Source organism: Lynx rufus, unplaced genomic scaffold, assembly GCF_022079265.1.
Source record: "Lynx rufus isolate CCGP_SWC_20201006 ecotype Redwood Valley unplaced genomic scaffold, mLynRuf1.p SCAF_10, whole genome shotgun sequence".
In the NCBI taxonomy this organism is placed as follows: Eukaryota; Metazoa; Chordata; class Mammalia; order Carnivora; family Felidae; genus Lynx; species Lynx rufus.
In genome coordinates this window covers 58038417-58055912 of record NW_025814824.1, presented here as the reverse complement: position 1 = coordinate 58055912, position 17496 = coordinate 58038417, and positions in this window count along the sequence as shown.

The following is a 17496-nucleotide window of genomic DNA, read 5'->3' as shown; positions in this document are numbered from 1 at the left end:
GGTTGGACCATTCTTGTAATCCAGACTGCTAGACTTTAGTTGGGGAAACAAGTCAGGAAGAAAAAGTGATGGGGCTCCTGCTGGCTCAGCTGGTAGAGCATGTGACTCTTGATCTCAGGGTCATGAGTTGAAGCCCCACGTTGGGTGTAGAGCTTTCTTAAAAAACAACAAAAACAATGGAAAAAGTTCAAAGTCAATTTCTTTTCCTTACAAAATGAGAGATTCATCTTTCCCAAGGCGTGTTCACAGCCCCAAGGATGTGCTGTAAAGCTTCAATAGAGCACCAGTTTATGCCAGGCAGTTTCAGAATTGGGAGTTCATGTATTTAAAGTTTTTTTTTTTTTTAATGTTTGTTCATTTTTCAGAGACAGTGTGAGCGGGAGAGGAGCAGAGAGAGAGGGAGACACAGAATCCAAAGCAGGCTCCAGGCTCTAAGCTGTCAGCACAGAGCTTGATGCAGGGCTCGAACTCACAGACCATGAGATTATGACCTGAGCCAAAGTTGGACGCTTAACCGACTGAGCCATCCAGTTACCCCAGGAGTTTTCAGGTATTTAGGGTTAGTTTCCTAGGACTACCGAAACAAATTACCACAAATTTGGTGGCTTAAAACAAATTCTCTCACCATTATGGAGGCCGGAAGTCTAAAGTCAGGGTGTTGGCAAGGTTGGTTTTCTCTGGACGCTGTGAGGGGCAATCTGTGTCTCCGTGAAGTTTTTTTGGCCTGTAGATACATAGCTCCACAATCTCTGTCTGTCTCTGCACGTGAGTCTTCACATTTCCTCCCTTGTGTCTGTCTCTCTGTGTTCTCAACTGAATGGAAGGCTCTATGCCCCCACTTGGTCAGCTGTATGGGTACCTTAAGAAAAGCCAGATTTGTCTCATCTCAGGAAATTATTTGAATCTGCTCCAACAAATGAACTCAGAACTCCAGAATTGATTATCAAACATGGCCAAAATAATTTCGACCTGGAAAACGTCAAAGGCAAACTATTCCTTAACCTTCAACACTCAAAGATAAACCACAGTGGCTGTCACAAATTGATTCAGAGTAGTTCGGCTTCCTAGTATATCCACGAAAATGTGTAAACTATGAAAGTTAACTATAAATATATCGTCAGGTAAGTGAGCAATTAGCACTGTCTTTTAAAGGGGAATGTTTACACTTTGACCGTGATGGTTTCTCTGCTGAATCAAAATCTGATGAATCATGAAAACATGGTAAGTGAAAGAAGTCAGACAAAAGGCCACATATTGTGTGATTCCACTTATGTGAAATGTCAAAGGCAAATCTGTAGCAATAGATTATTTGTTGACCAGGGCTGAGGGGATGAAGGGGTCGGGGGTGACAGCTAAGGAGGCGTGGGGTTTCTTTTTGGAGTAATGAAAATATTCTGAAATTGTGATGGGTGTGCAATTGTGGGAATATATTGAAACAAATGCACGCACCAAAATGCATGTATGAGAATATTCATAGCAAACTATAATAGCCTCAAACTGGCAACAACCCAAATTTTTATCAATTATTGCAATGACAAACTATGGTTGAGCTTTACGGTGGTATTGTTATATAGCAAAGACAATGAACTACACCTACGCAGAGCAACGCGGATGGATCTTGTCAAATACACTGAATAAGACACAAAAGGATACATACTGATTATTCCAGTCGTATCATACTCCAATTATGGTACGTTCAAAAACAAGCAAAATGGATCTATGCTATGAAAAATTACAACAGTGGTCATCCTTGGCCCTAGAGGTTGTAGTGAATAAAGGAGCCGAGGGCATAAGCAGGGGTCCATCCAGGCTGTCTGTAATTTTGTTTGTTGATCTGTGTGCTTGATTACCCAAGTGCTTCAGTTTGAGAAATTTGCTGTGCTTTATGATTTGTTTAATTCTCTGTATATATAATTTTGTAAACTTTATTTAAAAAAAAAAAAGAGTAGGTCCCCCTCTGTGACCCATTTGGTAGAAGCACAGCTATACAAAACACATGGGCAAGTGAGTTTTTAACCAGTTTAAAGGAGCCCTACTAGCTACATCAGTATCCCTCCCCAATGTTGCATGTTGCATCCTACAAAACCTAAATAAGCTAAAACCTAAATCAGTCACCCCCACCCCATGTGTAAGAGCAGGAATAATGTTTTGAGAGGATTGCCTTCTTGCTAATAAAAGATAAGTTTTTATGCATGACATCCACACCAGGGGGCACTGTTGTACACAGCCAAGTTCCAAATAAAAGCCTTTAAAATACAGGTCAGGATCGATGCGGTTATAAACATCCAAAATGTACCTTAATGTTGCTTTCACCTAGAAAGCATACATAGAAAATCTTTTCTCAGAATAGTACAGGATCACAAGAACTCAGAGACTCATTCCTTTCTGAGTAACACTGTTCCATACGAAGTGGGGTTTCTCACAGTGTAAATTTTTTTTTAAGTTTTTTTTTAATGTTTATTTTTGAGAGAGAGAAAGACAGCAGGGGAAGTGCAGAGACAAGGAGACACAGAATCCTAAGCAGGCTCCAGGCTCTGAGCTGTCAGCACAGAGCCCGATGCGGGGCTTGAACTCATGGATGGCAAGATCATGACCTGAGCCGAAGTCAGAGGCTTAACTGACTGAGACACCCAGGTGCCCCTAAATGTTTTTTTTAACGTTCAGTCTACCACTGGTTGGTTGGTTGGTTGGTTTGGGCTGTATTCTAAAATGTTTAAAATCAGGCTCCCTTTATATTGATCCAGATCAATTCATAGGTATGAACTCCACTCCCATACTCCTTCCACATGCACACAGGTGAGACAGAGGCTACTGTATCTGCTAAGACCAGTCCCAAGTTTACCAGCAGCTTCTTAAATGTCAAGTCCAGTGAACACTGTCCAGTCTTAGTCTTGCTGGACTTCTCTCTGGTGTATGACACCGCTCATTTCTTAGAGCTGTGTGCCTTTGGCTTTTGTGATGCTCTTCCCACTCCGACCTTCTTCTCTCGGTATCTTTTCTCTCCCAGCTCTCAGTTTCTTTTCTTTGGCCCGCCCCTTTCCTTTCCAGGCTCCCTAGGATGGTCTTCACCCTCTGGTTTCCCTACTCTGCACACTCTCCCTGCACACATTCCTCCTGTTGATTCAACGGTTGTCTCGGTTCTCGTGACTCACAGATTCACATCTCTTATCCCAGCTTCTCCCCTGCAGAGCTTCTGCCTGTGTTCCAGCTTCCTGCTGACCTCCCCTCCCTAATATCCCTCAGGCACTCAAACTCAGTGCCTCCAAATATAAACTCATCACATTTCCCCCCCAGGCTTGTTTCTCCTTCTGTGTTCTCTGTTTCCATTGCTGGCCCCACCAACCACCCAAACACCCCAGCCAGAACCGAGAAGTCATTTTAACTCACTCATCTCCCATCTCCCCCAAATTTAATCAGTTGTTCCTTTGTCTCCCCTTCCTCCTCCCCTGTCTCCCCTGGTTCAGTTTCCATCATCTGCCTTCTCAAGATCTTGCTTCCAGCTTTGCATCCCTCCCACCCACCCTCTTATTCAAACCTCTCCACAGCTTCCAGTGTGAGCCATTCAAAATGCAAATCGGATTTCCTTCACCACCCACCTCCCCCACGAAGTCCCAAACCCTCAAATGGCTCTCCATTGCCTGTAGAACTAAGTCCAGTCTTACTCTCCAACAAAAGCCCTCCTAAGTCGGCTCCTAATCATGGTTCCAGTCTCAACGCTCAAGACGCCTCCTCTCCACTCTCTTCTCTCCTGACTCAATGCAGGCATCACCTCTTCCAGGAAACCTTTCCTGATCCCTGTGCGCTGGGTTAGACACTGCACTCCTCCTCCTGAACAACCCGATGTGTCACACTCGTTCTTGTGGGTTCCCCACTGGCCTCTGAGCATCTAGAGCCTGTTCTGATGCCTGTCTTTACCTTTAGGGCCTGGCACAGAGTCTGGCACTGGGTAGTGGTTCAAGAAAGGTTTCTTGAGAGGAGGAATGGAGAATGACGACTCAGCTTGAATGGTTAGGCGGCTGGAGGGAACAATCGCCCAAGGAATGAATCTTGCAGGAGGAGCAGGTTTTGACAAAAATGAGGACAGGAGAGGAGAGTGTGTGTAAAAGATGAGGACCTGGCCTTTAGACACCCTCTGAGGTGAACACACAGGGGCGGATGGATACCCAGTACCCAGGTCTGGAGCACCAGAGAGAAGCTCCGGCCACTGAGTGTTAGAAACATTTAATCGTGTCAGCTAAGAAAAGGCGGACTTTAGGAGGCCTCATCAGGAAGTCTCCTCAGGGCTGGCCGCGGAGCCAACTGCACCTTCTCCCAGATCTGGGCCAGGTTCCACGTGGCTCTGGATGGTAGAAAATAAACACTCTTTGGCTGACACGTGCCAGAGAGAGGCCGCCATGACTGTACCAGTTGCGGTACAGTGAACTGCCCTTCCTGGATTTGGGTAATGAATGACTTCAGGTCACCATTATCCCAGGCGGGATGAGAGCCACACCCCACTTGCCCAATACAGGTGGAGACCGCAATCAGGAGGAAGACCTGGCCTGTGCGCGGAACCCAAATGCCATCGGCTCCTTGCCTACCCAGGGTCCAGCATTTGTCTAGAAAGGGCCTTGCTTGTCCCCACCCCGGGCTGGCTTTCATGACTCTTCTAGGAATCCACTGCCCACACCCAACCTGGAACCAAAGTCCACGCTGGAGGGAATGCCCCAGAATCGCATTGCACAGCAATGTGGCGGGAAACTCAGCTTCCAAGCAACCATTTCAATGAGGGTTCTCAATCCACTCTGAATTGCACGATAAACTGCTGTAGGGGTTTGGACAACAGGCCTGCGGAGAAAATAAAGAAGTGGGCTCAAAACTCGTTTTGCAGCAACCCACCTGCTGCTGTAAGCCCCTGACTGAGCACACAGAGGTTTGCTACCTGTTGCTGGTCCACAAAGAAAATACCGCTCCTGGGTTATGCACTCCACTCATCATGACCTTAGCTAGGGGGGCAGAGGAGCAGCCATTTTGTATAATGTCATTTATCCCCTGTGCCCATGTGTGTGCCACCTCCAGGATTTGGGAATTGAAGGAGAAAGAAGAGGACGGTGACATTAGTGGCATAGATGTTCCTGGTACAATGTGGAAGGGGGGGTTCCTCAAGGGTGTGGATGCCGAGAGGCCAGGATCACTGGGGGCTGTCTTGGAGGCTGGCTACCAGAGCAGGGCATGGAAAGATGTCCCTGGGTGCAGAGGAGGATGGCTGTGCATCTCCTGGAGGTCTGGCACCAAAGTCCTAAACAGCTCACTACAAAGGAGAAATGTTCTTGACATCTCCTGACTTATCTCTCTTGTATTAAGTACTGAATCATTATGTTACATCCCTTTTTCGCCAAAACTTTTAAATGAATGTGACGCTGTTGTAGCCCCATGGCATACATTGGGTGTGTCCAGTGGTAAGCTTCTCCCAACTTGAGAAGCAGGGCAGGGGGTTAGATGGTGACAAAATGACAAATGTTTATAAGAATCAGCAGCTAATGGGGCGCCTGGGTGGCTCAGTCGGTTAAGCGGCCGACTTCGGCTCAGGTCATGATCTCACGGTTTGTGAGTTCGAGCCCCATGTCAGGCTCTGTGCTGACAGCTCAGAGCCTGGAGCCTGCTTCTGATTCTGTGTCTCCCCCTCCCCTGCCCATGCTGCATCTCTCTCTATCTCTCAAAATTAAATAAGTGTTAAAAAAGAAAGAAAGCAAGCAAGCATCAGCAGCTAATTTAAAAACCTGCCTGAGGTAGCTTGTGAGCACACACACAAAACAACCCAATGTCCATCATGAAATAAATAAATGATGGCATCTGTGACTGGATATTAAGGCGGGATTCTTTGTGTCTATGTTTCAGCTGAGACCCCAAAGGCCAAGACTACATACACAATGGATGCTTAGTTCCCCTACATCCCAAGGGAAGGACTGCACCACATATGTGGATCATGCTAAGACATCATGAAACACTCTTTGCTGGCATCAGTGCTCACTCCCAGCCAGCCTGTGGAGTGCCAAGGCCTCCCCTCCCCTCTCCATCACCCAGTGGGGAGGAGAGATGCTTTCCCCTCCCCTGAAGCTGTGCCCCTGGACTTGGGGGACAGAAGGGATGACATCTGATGCCTACCGGAGAAGTGGGGAGGCAGAGGGTACGGGAGACTGAACAGGGCTGCACTGGCAACAGTGACTTCTCACTGGCCAGGGCTGGATAGCAGGTGTTGGGGGTAGCAAGCTACCCGCACTTGAGTGTCTAGAAGGATCAGAACCAGAATATTAACAGTGACTGTCTGCAGAGGGGAGTGGAATTCAGGGTTGAAAGGAGTGGAAGGGAAGGAAGGCTCTGATGTTTTAATCCAAACACTTTTACACTGCTCAAATGTGCTTGTATGCTACAAGGACCAAAAAAAAAAAAAAAAAAAAGAGAGAGAGAGAGAGAAAAGAAAAGGAAGACAAAGGAATAAAAAAGTGCATACAATAAATACAAGACAGTAAATTGTTTCTCCTAGGAGGCAGTTCTGGGAAAACACTTGAAGCGATTTCAGATTTTCATTGTGTTTGAAATTTTTACAATGAACACATTTTATTCTTAGAAACAGAAACATATCCAAAGACAGAACTTAATAAATGAGTGAGTGAGTGAATGCATGCATGCATGAATGAATGAATGGAATAAAAGCCACCACACTGGCCAGTTGCGTCCCTCTTCTCTTCATTTCAACACACAACTCAGACCAGCTGGGTGGGGCTGCCGCTCCCCTGTCGTGGAGGCCGTTGGCACCTGTAGAACATTCTCTCCTTTTCTCGGACTGCCCACACCCGGGGGGGGGGGGGGGAGGGGGGCGTCCAGCCAGGACTGCGGGTGGGTTTGTGTTTAAGAGCAGCAGTGGTTAACTTTCCGATATGGGGAAACCGAGGCCCACTGGGAAAAGGAAGTCAAGCAGAAGGTTAGAGAGAGGCAGGGCCAGGGCTGGGACCCAGCTGTCCTAGTAGCTAGTATCATGTTCTTTCCATGAGTGGTGTTTGTGTGGGTGGTGGTGAGCATGGCGACTTTTTTCCTCCTTCGCCCTCTCCCAACCAGCAGTGCAACAACTCACCTATTTGCTCTTTGGCAAGTAAATGAGATTGGCTAGGTTTTTTGTTTGTCGTTGGTTTTTGATCTGTACAGCACTGGATTCCTAGGAAAAACAGAGCACGCTTTGCTTACCGTGCCTGCCCCTGCAGAAAGCTCAGCATTGCCGGATAAGAAACCTGGAGGCTCTGCGGTGACTGCAATTACCTTCCCACACTCTCACCTCTCCTTACCTACACCTTAGCTGGGGCTAACCAGGGACATATTTCCGGGGCAGTCACTCTAATAACCCTCCACAGCCTAGAGCTTTGCTATCCCCAGAGGCTGCTGCTTAAGCCACCCATACCAGTTCCCACAGAGCCTTTCTCCTCCCTGGTCAGAACCCCTTCCTGTTGGCTCCTGGCCATGCCCCTCCATCCCCGGGGACTGACTTGGAGAAATGGGCTGTCCCCAGAGTTAATGTGTCCTTGACGCATGGCCAGACTCTAAAATAGCCTCCTTAATGAAACAGAAAAATTAAGTTCAAGTGGGTGTTTAGCACTGAACTTTGGCTCGTACACTCAGTGACCAAATGGCAGCAGAGTCACCAAACAAAAGACCGTAAAGTCCATCTTGACCTTCTTGAGGCAAGATGTTTGGAGTCTGAGAGTTCTTCAATAGGCAGGGCAGCTGGCCAGCAGGTGTTAGGAGCCCAGCTGGGAGTTTTAAGCAGACAGTTGCTGAGGCTGTAAGGAGCCAGCTGATGCCGCAGAGTGAGAGACGCTTAAGGGGCCAGGGGCCCCAAGCCTCTGCTGATTTCCACTCTAACTTAGGTGCTTAGACTCCGTCGTACAGCGTGTTGGGGGATGGCGGTGGGGAATGTCAGCCGTGACTTTCCTTTCCTTCATGTCTCCGGGGGCCTCCGCGCATTTTCTCCCACGTCTCCATCCTGTTCTCTGTTTGCCCTTGATCAACTTTCCAGGGCATGAGCAACAAAGAGCTTTGTGTCTTCTGAAAAGGATGTTGAAACGGAACTAAACACTTCTGTATTTTCAGAACCTCCCCTTTGCTGGCTGCTGTTCTGAGTTCTTAACCTTTCTGTGTGCCATGAGCTCACGCCTTTGGCAGGCTGGCGAACTCTGGACTGCTTTTCAGAATGCTGTTTCTTAGAATTAATTAATTAATTTTAATTTTAGAGAGAGCGTGTAAGTGGGGGAGAGGGGATGAGCCAATCTCATTTACTTGCCAAAGAGCAAATAGGTGAGTTGTTGCGCTGCTGGTTGGGAGAGGGTGAAGGAGGAAAAAAGTCACCATGCTCACCACACCCACACAAACACCACCCTTTCCCCCTCTTTCCCCCTCTCTCAGAGAGAGAGAGAGAGAGAGAGAGGACCGTAAGCAGGATCCATGATCAACGTGGAGGCCAATGCAGGGCTCAGTCTCACAACCATGAGATTATGACCTGAACCAAAATCAAGAGTCGGAGGCTCAACTGACTGAGCCACCCAGCTGCCTCTCAGAATGCTGTTTCTAGCTAAAATAACTGTGAAGGGAACTGATCATATTGAAATGTAGTTACCAAAATATAAACAAACTTGTGATGTGGAAAATAAATGTTACTTTATGAACGCATTGAAGGACAAAATCTAGGGGCGCCTGGGTGGCTCAGTAGGTTGAGCGTCTGGCTCTTGATCTTGGCTCAGGTCACGATCTCATGCTTCATGAGATCCAGCCTCATGTCAGGCTTGATGCTGACAGTGCAGAGCCTGCTTGGGATTCTCTCTCTGCCCCTCCCCTGCTCGTGTGTGCTCTTCCTCTCTCTCTCAAAATAAATAAATAAACTTAAGAAAAAAAAAGGACAAGATCTAGCAGTAGGTCTAATAACGATTATGCTTTTGAAGAAGTGATGAATGGGGGCACATGAGTGGCTCAGTTGGTTGGGCATCCGACTTTGGCTCAGGTCATGATCTAATGGTTCGTGGGTTCAGGCCCCACATTGGGCTGTATGCTGACAGCCTGGAGCCTGCTTCAGATTCTGTGTCTCCCTCTCTGCCCCTTCCCCACTTGCAATCTCTCTCTCTCTCTCTTTCTTGCTCTCTCTCAAAAATAAATAAGCATTAAAAAAAAATTGAAGAGGTAATGAATGTAAGTGCTATTTCAAGGTCTCTGCAGCAATCATGTGATAGTAAAAACATATGTAAGCCTAGCTGGGGCAAATGCCATGGTTTGTTGGCTACATTCTTAACTGAAGGCAAGTCTAAATTGTAGTTTGAGGTTAGTGAAAATCAGAGTGTAATTGCTTCCTTACTGATTGTACAGATGCTCTCAGTTCTATCTGTGGACATCTGGGAGCCCCCAAGTCAAGGCTTCTGCCTGTAACAGGCTCTTTGGTAGTGCTGGCCGGGGTCTTGCAGCCAGGCTCCCACCTTTATTCTCACCCTGTCCTTAGCCCCCCATCCCCTTCAGCCTTTCCTCAGCACTCTTTCCTCAGGGCTAGGAGTTAACATTTTCAGATTTAGATCCATTCGGCAAGAGGCAGGCGTTGTATCCCCCAGTGAACCAGCTGGTAGGCAGGTAATATCAACCTCAAAATCCAGGTCTGCCAGTGCTCAAAATAATGTTTTTTCCCACTAGGTCTGTGGCTTTCCCAGTCATCCATGAGTGTTGCCCCCAGAAAAGCAATGACTGTCTCTGCTTCCCTTTAGCTCTGCAATGGTTCCCATAAATAAAGGGCAGCCAGTCAGACCTGCAATAAGAGAACTTTCAAATGCTCCCATGCACAGTGGGGCAGGAGAGCACTCATCTGGTTTTGCCTGCTTGTTCTTCAAGGGCTCCGGCCTGTGCACCTGTGCTGAGCCCTGGGGAGATAGCAGCAGTGCTGAGCACCCATTGATAACTGTTTCTTTGTTAGCTACAGTCCTGTGAGTCTTTTGAAGGCCAGTTTTTCACGTGGGAGTCTTTTGTTGTTTGTTTGTTTGTTTGTTTGTTTGTTTGTTTTTACATCCAAGTTAGTTAGCATCTAGTGCAATAATGATTTCAGGAGTAGAATCCAGTGATTCATGCCGTATGTATAACACCCAGTGCTCATCCCAACAAGTGTCTTCCTCAATGCCCCTTCCCCATTTAGCCCATTCCCCCCACCCACAATCCTTCCAGCAACCCTCAGTTTGTTCTCTGTGTTTAAGAGTCTCTTTTGTTTTGTCCCTCTCCCTGTTTTTATATTATTTTTCCTTCCCTTCCCGTATGTTCATCTGTTTTGCATCTTAAATTCCACATGAGTGAAGTCATATGATATTTTTCTCTAATTTTGCTTAGCATAATACCCTCTAGTTCCATCCATGTTGTTGCAAATGGCAAGATTTCATTCATTTAAAAAAATATATTTATTTTTGAGAGACAGAGACAGAACATGAGCAGGGGAGGGGCAGAGAGAGTGAGACACAGAATCCGAAGCAGGCTCCAGGCTCTGAGCTGTCGGCACAGAGCCCGACACGGGGCTCGAACTCACAAACCGCGAGATCATGACCTGAGCCAAAGTCGGACGCTCAACCGACTGAGCCACCCAGGCGCCCCAGAGCTTTCTTTCTTTTATAGAGTTGGATGGCTTCAAGCTTCTTTCTTTTTTTTTTTTTTAATGTTTATTTATTCTTGAGACAGAAAGAGACAGAGCATGAACAGGGGAGGGGCAGAGAGAGAGGAAGACACAGAATCGGAAGCAGGCTCCAGGCTCTGAGCCATCAGCCCAGAGCCTGACGCGGGGCTCGAACTCACAGACCGCGAGATCGTGACCCGGGCTGAAGTCGGACGCTTAACCGACTACGCCACCCAGGCGCCCCTAGATTTCATTCTTTTTGATTGCCAAGTAATACTCCATTGTGTGTGTGTGTATTTATTTTCTCTGAGTGAGAGATAGAGAGTGGGGGGAGGGGCAGAGGGAGAGAGAGAATCTCAAGCAGGCTCCACACTGTCAGCATAGAACCTGACAAGGGGCTCAATCTCACGCTTCAGGAGATTATGATATGAGCCGAAATCAAGAGTTGACACTGGGCCAAATGAGCCACCCAGGTGCCCCTATTCTAACACTCTCTATCTCTTCAATCAATATTTATTTAACATCTAATTAAACGCCTGTTTAAACACCTAATTTAAGACCCATTAAATATATATTTAACATCTAATATTGGGTGGTGGTAGAGGGGAATAAGTTTCAGCTATCAAAGAAGTACAACTTAATCGAAGACACAAGAAGTAACAATTTCTAAAACTGTAGACAAGTTAAATGATATGATACAAGATAGTACATGATAGTTCCAAGGTAATACATGATGAATTGTTTGCCAAACCACACAGTTTTGCAAAATTCAGGATGTATTGATTCTCTCTGGCTTGGCTTGAGGGTTTGCAAGGGCAAAGTAGGAGCGTGGCATGGGAAGCCTGTTGGGGCAGCGAGTGGATGGAGGTCTTAAAGAATGGAGATGCACATACAGCTAACCCCTGGGCTACCAGCTGGAGGAACAAAATGGTGGGTTTTGGAACTGATTGTCCAGGCACACTGTCTCTCTAATCCCCATCATGCCCCAGAGAGAGCAGGATTCCTGTCGTCAGTGACTGGGAATAAGGAGCTGGCTATGGCAAGGGCCTGCCTATCTCGATGTAGGCTGTTCTCAGCTGACTTTGTGGTCCCACAGTTCAGAGTGAGAAAATGGCAAAGCCTCCCTCCCAGGCCACATCCTAAATTAGGTGTAGGTTCTGTTAGGAAAAACTGTCCAAGATGGAAATAGGCAAAAGTAATTACATACTAGGTTTCCTTTCATTAGAATGCTTAGGGGCACCTGGGTGGCTCAGTGAGTTGAGTGTCCGACTTCCACTCAGGTCATGATCTCCCAGTTTGTGGGTTCAAGCTCCATGTCGGGCTCTGTGCTGACAGCTCAGACCCTGGAGTCCACTTTGGAATCTGCGTCTCCTTCTCTCTCTGCCCCTCCCATGCTCATGCTCTATCTCTCTGTCTCAAAAAATAAATAAACATTAAAAAAAATTTTTTTTAAAGAATGCTTATCACCACCTCTTGGAATCTCTGTCATTTTCTTTTTTTTTTTAATTTTTTAAAAAATTTTTTTTCAACGTTTTTTATTTATTTTTGGGACAGAGAGAGACAGAGCATGAATGGGGGAGGGGCAGAGAGAGAGGGAGACACAGAATCTGAAACAGGCTCCAGGCTCTGAGCTGTCAGCCCAGAGCCTGACGCGGGGCTCGAACCCACGAACCGCGAGATCGTGACCGGGCTGCAGTCGGACGCTTAACCGACTGCGCCACCCAGGCGCCCCTTTTTTTAAAATTTTTTAAATGGTTATTTATTTTTGAGAGAGAGAGACAGAGCATGGGCAGGGGAGGGGCAGAGAGAGAGGGAGATGCAGAATCCAAAGCAGGCTCCAGGCTCAGGGCTGTCAGCACAGGGCCTGATGCGGGGCTCGAACTCATGAACTGGGAGATCATGACCTGAACTGAAACTGGACGCTTAACCAAGTGAGCCACCCAGGCACCCCAGAATCTCTGTCATTTTCTGTTTCTATAGATTTGTGCAGCTTGACTGATTTCTTGGTGGTTGAGCTATTTTCCAACTCTGTAGGAATTGAAGCAAACCTGTGAAAAATGGCTCAGTCAGTTTAGTGTCTGACTCTTGATTTTACCTTAGGTCATGATCCCAGGGTTGGGATCAAGTCCCAAGTTGGGCCCTAAGCTGAGCACTGAGCATGGTGCCTGCTTAGGACTCTCTCTCTCTCTCTCTCTCTGCCCCTCTCCCCCACTCCAGTACTCTCTGTCTCTCTCTTTCTAAAAAACAAAACAAAAAAACCCACAAAAAAACAACCTAAAAAAACAAAACAAAACAAAACCCAAATTGTTAGTAATGCAAGTAGTTCTTATCCATAGCAATACAAATGAATGTTGTCTGGTAAAGATACAAGCGATTTGTTCTCTGCAGAAAAGATAATCCCAAACATGACATTCTATTGCACTAGGATATTAATTAGTTTTGCATGTATTAGCAAAACCATTTTATCTTTCCTCATTGCCTCTCTGTTCCTCACATTCTCCTTTGAAACAGTCTTAACATCTTACTGGTGCCCTTATGAACTGATGGGTTCGATTAAAATCTTTGACCCCTGTTCGTGTTATATTTGCCTGGGAGTCAGATTTTTACATTTTTGAAAACATCATACTTGAACACTGTTAATTCCTGCAGGTTAATCAGAAGAAAAGATCTGCCACAATTTCCATTAATTAACCAGAAGTAGTTTCCAGAAATTCTAACTGTGGAGCTTATTGGCAACACTTTGAGAATGCTAAGCAGAGTTTTAAACAGATGCTTTATGAGCAATTAGAAAAGAAGGGGAAAAAACATTTACTGCGTATATTGCCAATTGCCACGCTAGGTGATTTACATATATTATCTCACTTAATCCCCAGCAAATCTCTGAAAGAGGTATTATTGTCCTAATTTTGCAGGTGAATGAACAGGAAATATTTGAGTAAGTATGGTAACACCCATCGGCAGATCATGTTATGTAAGTGGAAAATTACAGTAATGGTTCATGAACCCCAGTGGTTAAAAGGGAACACCATAGGGACGCCTGGGTGGCTGCATTGGTTAAGCATTCAACTCTTGATTTTGGCTCAAGTCATGATCTCACAGTTTGTGGGTTTGAGCCCTCTGTTGGGCTCTAGATGGACAGTGTAGAGCCTGGTTGGGATTCTCTCTCTCTCCCTCTCTCTGCCCCTGCTCTTTCTCTCTCTCTCAAAAATAAACTTTTTTAAAAAAGGGTATACCAGGGGCGCCTGGGTGGCGCAGTCGGTTAAGCGTCCGACTTCAGCCAGGTCACGATCTCGCGGTCCGTGAGTTCGAGCCCCGCGTCGGGCTCTGGGCTGATGGCTCAGAGCCTGGAGCCTGTTTCCGGTTCTGTGTCTCCCTCTCTCTCTGCCCCTCCCCCATTCATGCTCTGTCTCTCTCTGTCCCAAAAATAAATAAACGTTGAAAAAAAAAAAAAAAATTTAAAAAAAAGGGTATACCATAAATAAGGGTGCAAATGCAATAAATATGTGAGTGAGCGGATAATCAACAAGATTAAAGTCATGAATGAGTAAAACCGGCGCCAATGCTCAGCTGTGCTCTTAGTGACACGGGTAGAGATATTTACACATCCTGTTTCTTTACACCTCAGTTAACAACAGATCTTCCCACATATCCACCTTCTGCTGTCTGCTTCCCCTTCTGAGCAGGAAAGAGTGAATTTAGGGTCTACTTCAGTGCCTGCCTTCGAGTACCAAGGGACGTGTGCTCCTCTGCCAGAAGGCATCTCCCCCGACAAGAAGCTGAAGGAAATGGAGTTGCCCCTTAGAAACAGGAAGGGTGGACCCCTCTGTGACATTATCTGTGATACTAATCTCATTACAAGACTTACTGCAAAATGGCATAATGCTAACATTGAAAAGCTAGGCAGTTACATTTTTCTCTTTTCCTGCCTCTGTATTTCATTAAAAAAAAAAAAAGTTTATTGTTAAGAGGGAAAAACATCTGGTGGGAAAAGGTTTAAATTATTCATTTCGATTCTGGCCCACCCTCTAACAGCAGAGAGATGAGGGGGCCGAGGGAAGGCGGGGATGAAGCCTGGTGTTCTTAACACCCCTGGGGCCCCTGTTCTACCCCTGCTGCTCCCAGGCCATGGGCTCTTCCTGTCCGTGTCCGACCTCCCTGGTCCATAGTCCTCTCTGTCTTCCACGTGATAGATGCCTCTTCCTCTGGGACACCATCTCTTGGAAAACGCAGGCCAGCGCCGGGAGATCCCACACTTACGAGATCTGCTGGCGGAGGCCGTGAGCGTCTGTGGGTCTCATGCCTCCCCTGGCTCCGCTCTCCTGGCTTCAGTTCTCACCCAGCCCCGCCCTCTGAATCTTCTGCTCCTCCTCTCTGTATCTGTGTCTTTTATTTTCTACTCTCATCAATATATCCCCCATCCAACGCGCGCGCGCACACACACACACACACACACACACACACACACACACACACACACACAGGCCCAGACCAGTGTGTTACAGGTGCTGCAACTTCACAACAAACACCTGTTGATAATAAATCAGAGCCTGGGGGGTGGGTTCCTGCCTAGTTTTGCCTGAAGCCGACCCGTCCGCTCTGGCTCTGGGAACCACTGCTGTAATGGGGTGGACGGGGTGGCCCGCCCGCTTCTTCTTCTTTTTTTTTTTTTAATTTTTTTTAATGTTTATTTTATTTTTGATAGAGAGAGACAGAGTATGAGCAGGGGAGGGGCAGAGAGAGAGGGAGACACAGAATCTGAAGCAGGCTCCAGGCTCTGAGCTGTCAGCACAGACATGCTGTGCTCAAACTCACGGACCGCGAGATCATGACCTGAGCCGAAGTCGGACACTCAACCGACTGAGCCACCCAGGTGCCCCAACCCCCTCATTACACTCTGGAAGCTCTGCCCAAGTCATTGGGAGGACCTGGGGCTCACATTCCAGCAACCCGTGAGTACAGCTCTAGGAAAACACCTGTCACCCCTCCCCAGGACACCTATTTCCCCGCTGGCAGAGAAGCCGCTGATGTTTTTGAAAGAGGTTTCTGCCACCATCTGATAAAAAGGAGTGCGTGTAAGGGCCTCCAGGTCTCAGCAGAGAGCACTAGGTGGGCTACGGGGTGCTGAAGGAGCCTGGAATCGCAGCAGGGGAGGGGGCTGCCCACGGGCTGTCACAGGAACACTCCTCAGGCCTTTGTTTTCCTGACCTTACCTGAGTCTCGGGTCACTCTGACACGGTCACGGTCACGGTGCCTCAGGGGCTTTTCCTTCTCCCTAAGTTCCACCCACAAGTCTTTACGGTAAACGGTCTTACTTCACTCTCACCTGACCCCCGGGTCTCCCTCCTGACAGTAAGTCTATCCTGACCAGCTCAGACTGACACCCATGTGGAACCAGGGGCCCTTGTCTACACAGTGCCCCAGGCAGCTGACTAGTTTGCTTCCTGTCAACAGAAAGCAAGGCGGCTGGTCTGCTATGTCTCATTCGTTATGAATCTTCTTGTTCTTCTGAACCACCTGACTCCCCGTGGATCATGCTTCCTTTCTGAAACCCCGGGTTTTTCCTAATGACCTTCTCAGAGGCCTTGTCACGTGGCTTTCAACATTTCTATTTTTAGTTCTGGGCTCTGAGGGGGCATGAGAATGGAACATGAGAGAGAAAATCTCTCATGAAGGCTGAAGGTACACTGTGTTGGAAGGGCAGCTCGGCCAGAGCTGCTCTGAGGGAGTTGATGAGTGCAGGGAGACAGGGAAAGAGACCAGAAAACAGCCCCCTGGCTGCCCTCATCCGGGGGGGGGGGGGGGCAGAAGATGAGTCAGGAAAAGCCTTGAAAAGGAGCCACACAAGCCCCCCCCCCCCCCCCCCCCCCGGTGCCACAGCCAAAGGAGGGTCAGTGCGCCATCACGGGCTGCCGAGGTGGACAAGGGTGCTGACTTTTCAGATGGAGGTTTCAGGAGAGCGGTGGGGCCCGAAGGCAGACTGGACAAGTTAAGGAAGAGCGGGTGGCTGGCGAGTGGAAACCCTAAGTGTAACCTGTTCTCACAATACTATGTCACGAGAGGAAAGAAGGAGATGCCCCTCCCCCCATGCAAAGTGGCTACAGTATCGAGAACTGGTTTGGGTTGATTGTGTTTGTTTTTGTCCTAGAGAGACACGTTGGTACACAGACAGGAAGGCCTGTCGGGAGAGGAGGGGACTGAAAAGGCAAAAGACGAGGGGGATGATTGAGCAAGCCCCAGTCCCAGTGAAGGAGGAGCCTTGGAAAATCAGACTGAGGTGAGAGTCTGTTGTGTTGAAGCAGCACGCACATCTGACAGTCAGACAAAGCCGGGTGGAGCTCTTGGCCTAGCATAGAGCTGGCATCTCCCAAACCACCCCCATATCCGAACCTTGGCATCTCAGCGCATGGACCTGGAGCCCCAAGCAATGTTATGAGAAGGAGGTAGGACCCTGAGGAAAAGATAAGAGGGTAAGTGTGGCTGGCTTACCCAGTCGCCGTGGCCCTGAGCCAATTTACTCTGCAACCGCCCGGAAAGAGGAACTGAAGGCAAAGAGAGAGAGGAACACACACACCCAGAAGACGGCCAAACCCACACAGCAGGCTTGAGTCGATTGTTTGTGGCACTTACCTATAAGGAAGACTTAGATGAGAAAGTAAGAACAAGATGCTCAGGCCTTCAAATAGACCTTCCAGCCCCCAGCCTTTGCAACTTCCCTCCGTTCCACTGCATCGCAGCAGTGGAAGGGCAAAAGAAAGCCTCCCGGGGGCGCCTGGCTGGCTCTGTCAGTAGAGCGTGCAACTCTTGATCTCAGGGTTGTGAGTTGGAGCCCCACATGGGGT